Genomic DNA, 5,111 nt, shown 5'->3' on the forward strand with positions numbered 1-5,111 from the left:
CTAACTAAGTTCATCATATTGGATATGTCTCAATTAAAAAACATACATATCCAACACCTTGAATAGATTTTGCACCCCACTGACATGAGAGTACTGCAAGTGCCTCAGACCCTGGCATACCTTCTATCATTCCTTGTTCAGGTTCAGATATTGTCTTCTGCATATACATTCAATGTACACTGAAGTGTAGAAGGGAGTTTCTAACAAATGTCCAGTTCAGACAATCTATTCTGTCCTTTGTCTTCTTCTTTTCCTTTTTTTAAAAGCAGGGACTAATTTTTGGGTAGCCCTGTCTGATCATGTTTTTGTATTGCTCATGCATACACATGGGATTTTGATAGGAAGTGAACTGGCCCTATCAGGAAAAAGTTCAGAGTTGGTCTAAAACAATATCCATCCATCAAACCATTTATTGCTCTTTTATAAAGCAGCTATTTAAAGAAAAATCCTTTTCTTGCGGTTTCGACTTGATAGCGATTTGACAATGAAAAAAATCTTTCTGAGATTAGCTATAATGAAATAGAAATCAAATCCCTGATATCTACTGACTGATGAGATATATTTTCAACAGTTGTGGGTGTATTTTTATCCATTTACCCAGCTGTCTTTTTTTTTTTTTGAAGAAAAGCAAGTTAATTGCCTAGAAACTTGGGAAAATCTAAAATATGGCAGCCGACCCATTCAAAAATGCTTTTCCTCATGTATCCAACATTAATATTTTGCTCAGGGCTATAGTAGTACCAAAAAGGCATCAGAAAAATCCAGGTCGGTGTGTTATTTTTGCAGCTCAGTCAATGGATTTAGTCATCCTGAGCTGACTGGTGCGGTGATGTGGAAGGAATGCTTTAAAGCAACATGTTGTATCTTCTGGGGTTTGTGTGTGTGCCAGTTAGTAGTTGAGGCCACAGATGTACTGCTGCAAAGCATTCTTTCTATCTTTCCTTTTGTGCATATGTTTGTGTGTATGTGTGAGAGAGGGGGGCAACTTCTTTCATATTTGACACAATCCCATTCTTTCTTCTCAAAAGCACACAATAGGACTTATTTTATATCTAGTCTTTTTTAAAATTGCAGAATTGAAATTTAGTTGGAGTTGTAATTAGGTTTTAAAATATTCATTCATGTGTTCTTCCTGGGTTTTTTTTTATCTTCCTTAAATCCCAGTTCTGGCTACAACATTTTATTCCCACAGCAGAGGATAGCTTTTTTTCTGTCCTGGGAGTTTCCATTACAAACCATGGTAAATGTCACACATCAGTACGTTGTCCGAGATAGCCATTTTGGGTGACTTCATGGATGGGAAGTTATGCTCCCCCTCTATTCTGCCTTGGTCAGACCACACCTGGAATACTGTGTCCAATTTTGGGCACCACAGTTGAAGGGAGATGTTGACAAGCTGGAAAGCGTCCAGAGGAGGGCGACTAAAATGATTAAGGGTCTGGAGAACAAGCCCTATGAGGAGCGGCTTAAAGAGCTGGGCATGTTTAGCCTGCAGAAGAGAAGGCTGAGAGGAGACATGATAGCCATGTACAAATATGTGAAGGGAAGTCATAGGGAAGAGGGAGCAAGCTTGTTTTCTGCTGCCCTGCAGACTAGGACACGGAACAATGGCTTCAAACTACAGGAAAGGAGATTCCACCTGAACATCAGGAAGAACTTCCTCACTGTGAGAGCTGTTCGACAGTGGAACTCTCTCCCCGGGGCCGTGGTGGAGGCTCCTTCCTTGGAGGCTTTTAAGCAGAGGCTGGATGGCCATCTGTCGGGGGTGCTTTGAATGCGATTTCCTGCTTCTTAGCAGGGGGTTGGACTAGATGGCCCATGTGGTCTCTTCCAACTCTACTATTCTATGATTCTATGATTCTATGATTCTATGATTCTATGGTATCATCACTGATCTCATAATATAGGATTTCAGCCAGTATTCAGGGCACAACTGGATGCAGAAGCAGAAACAACAACTGCAAAATATTGCAACGAATGAAACAGAATGTCTCCAGCATTTAGTAGAAATATTGGTCTGTCTGAAGGAGCCTAAAATAATTGTTTGAGTCCAATCCATGTCCATAGGTCATATAAAATATATATCATATATGATCTCCATGAATGAGTCAGGGACCCTAGATCTGGCCCTGAGTCTGTGGGGAAATGAAGTCCCCCTCTCCCTAAACTTATCTTTTGTAAGTAACGTTCCATTATCCTTTATATGAAACCTGAAACTGATTAATAAATTCTGGTCAGGGTCTGTTTAAATAACACTTGATTCAGATTAAGTTCTGATTGCATCAACATTTCATCAAGATAAGTGGTGCTAAGGGATAGGGCCTGCAGGACAGAAGAAGGCACTTCATTAATTGGAAGAGGGACACTCCAGTCTCATTATTTGACTGCTCCCAGCATGATCACACTATAGACAGCTAGACATCCCTTTGGCTTTCCTGCACAGTTTCTTCACTATATCCCCATTGATTTGGATGAAGCCACATCTTAGGAGGGCAAAATAGCTTCATGCACAAATATCTAAAAATAAAGACTATGGTGCTGATCCTTGCTTTAAAAAAGTTCCAGCAAGTTCCATTACTTCCACAGTGAATGAATATTACTTATTCAACACTAAGCCAGTCCCAGATACTTCACACTATTTCAGAAATGCCTCAAGACTATATGGCAGCTGGGAAAATCCATTTCCCCTCCTTTGAGGAGTGTCAAATCACATAATTCATTCATATCAGTGCTAACTTTTTTAAAAACAATGTACAGTATGACCCTCATGTCTGTGGGGGATCATTCCAAGACTCTACACAGATACCTGAAATCACAGATAACAGTAAACGCTGTATTTTGACTATGAAGCATATAATAGACAAGTACTGGAGGAGGATGAATGGCCCACAAATGGGAGTATTTGTCCTCTGGTGCTATTCTATTGTATGCTGGAGAACCTAGAGAGGCCAAAAACTCTTTGGGGCAGGGGGGGGGGGGAGGGTGAGTTGGAACTGGGGAGCATGGACTCTGTGAAACCATGAATATAAAATCCATGGATAACAAGCTAATTCTGTAAAACTTTTGAGAGAACCAGTGCAATGTAGTGATCAGTACATATCTCCCAAGTAAATATCACCCATTGAACTGTTCCATCTCTCATAATTTCTCATTGCGTTTAGCAGACACCTTCTTTTTTGTGTCCTCAAGCTGAATTGTTAACTCAATCAGGAACTCATTTACATGCTTCCACACTGCATTCCGGGGTTTTGGAGGAGAAACAAAGAATGGACTAAGACTTTAAATTAATTAATTACATCTATTTATTTTTTTTTCTCACCATAGGGAAACACCAACCAGCAATGAAATCAGAGGGAATCCCCAGCCAACATGAGCCTGGGTTTCAGCCAATCAAAGCAAGCCATGATATTCCAAATGGCTGTCAAAATGAATAAATATTCTGTATATGTTTCTGTAGGGTATGTTGGATCTTTGAGAGCATAGACTGTATTCTGACATCCTTTTGGGCCTGAAAGAATAAAATCTCTTCTTTTGCCTTCAACCTGACTCATGTCCAGATTTGACAATTGGTATAGTGTAGCGTGCCAGGCTCCAGACCCATGATCTTAGCAGATACTAAAATTTGTTGTGGATAGCTAGGACTGTGGATAAAAGGATCAGTGCCCAGTGAGCACAAGCTAAACCGAATGGGCCAGGGCAGAGAAACACTCACCAGGTTGAAGACAAGCCACCGATGTTTGCCTGGGCATGGTCGACTGTCTCTGCCGGACGATGGTGAACAATAAACACACTGACAAAATAACTGTTTGGGTAAACTGGCCACAACATTTTATTGGTTACAGGAATGAAGGGTTGGCTGCCCTGCATGGGCATTGCTGCCTGATCCAAACGAGTCACGGCGCAACCGACACCTGGCCTGGTAGTCGGTCTCCAGCGCCACCTGGTGGTACCTAAAATATCCCCTCCCCCCTGATGCCAATGAAAAGGGGGGGGGGTGGAGTATTTTACGAGATCCGAGACCCATGTCACACGCCAACAACAGTTGTGACAAAACAATGAAAACATGAATACATGCAGGGTGGGCGGGATGGCAAGCTGCAACCCCGAATGGCTGCTGTTGAGCTTCTCGGGGGCGGAGCCTGGTGTGGCCCCACCCACGGAGGGGCGCTGACCAATGGCAGCCTGGGAGTGCTGGCCTGCCATTGGCCAGCGGGTGCTGGCGGCGGGAAACATTCCCGCCACGCCGAGGGGGCTTCTGGGAACAAGAAGCCCCCCAGCCCGCCGCCATGATGGGAGGGAGGGAGCACCCTTCCCAGCAATCTGCACGGCCCGGTGAGTCGGGCCCTGCCCTTTGCCTGGGCATGGTCGACTGTCTCTGCCGGACGATGGTGAACAATAAACACACTGACAAAATAACTGTTTGGGTAAACTGGCCACAACATTTTATTGGTTACAGGAATGAAGGGTTGGCTGCCCTGCATGGGTCCCGGATCAATGATCTGACAGCCCATTGCTGCCTGATTCAAACGAGTCACGGCGCAACTGACACCTGGCCCGGTAGTCGGTCTCCAGCGCCACCTGGTGGTACCTAAAATATCCCCTCCCCCCTGATGCCAATGAAAAGGGGGGAGGGGTGGAGTATTTTATGAGATCCGAGACCCATGTCACACGCCACTCTCCTTGCCGCCAACCCTACCTTCCGTAGCCAACAAAAGCGATAACGTGAATAACGATGTGTGTAACTGACAACGCTCCCCGACATGGATACCGATTAACCCAACAGTGGGCCGCGAGGCGCTGCCATGCAGCTATCCGACGACCTGAGTCCTATCCCGCCTCGCAGCTTGATGCGCGAGTCCTCATCAGTCCGTCCAGCGCTTAGGGGGTAATTTCGCCTTCCTGTGGCGGCCACGGCGCTCGGTTCCCCCCAACCGACCGCTGCTGGATGATGCCATCTCTCTCCCATTGACTGATCTCCTCGACTCACGGCGGCGCACCTGAGGAAAAGGAGGAGAGGGGCCGGCAGACCTCGTAGCCTCCAGGAGAAGGCCGGGTCTGATGTATGATGAGTAAGCTGCCGATTTCCACGTCCCCATGGCTTTTTTGATGTC

The 5,111-nt window shown here is 45.1% G+C and overlaps 1 long non-coding RNA gene across 1 annotated transcript; it reads left to right on the forward strand.

The window, feature by feature from the left end:
- The first annotated feature begins 466 nt into the window (after positions 1 to 466).
- On the forward strand, positions 467 to 3,541 carry LOC134295570 (uncharacterized). The gene is made up of 2 exons (XR_010002199.1): positions 467 to 2,177; positions 3,325 to 3,541. It is a non-coding gene; the product is annotated as an uncharacterized LOC134295570 (long non-coding RNA).
- The last annotated feature ends 1,570 nt before the right edge of the window (positions 3,542 to 5,111 follow it).

The sequence above is a fragment of the Anolis carolinensis genome, chromosome 1 (genome assembly GCF_035594765.1).
Source record: "Anolis carolinensis isolate JA03-04 chromosome 1, rAnoCar3.1.pri, whole genome shotgun sequence".
NCBI classification, from domain to species: domain Eukaryota; kingdom Metazoa; phylum Chordata; class Lepidosauria; order Squamata; family Dactyloidae; genus Anolis; species Anolis carolinensis.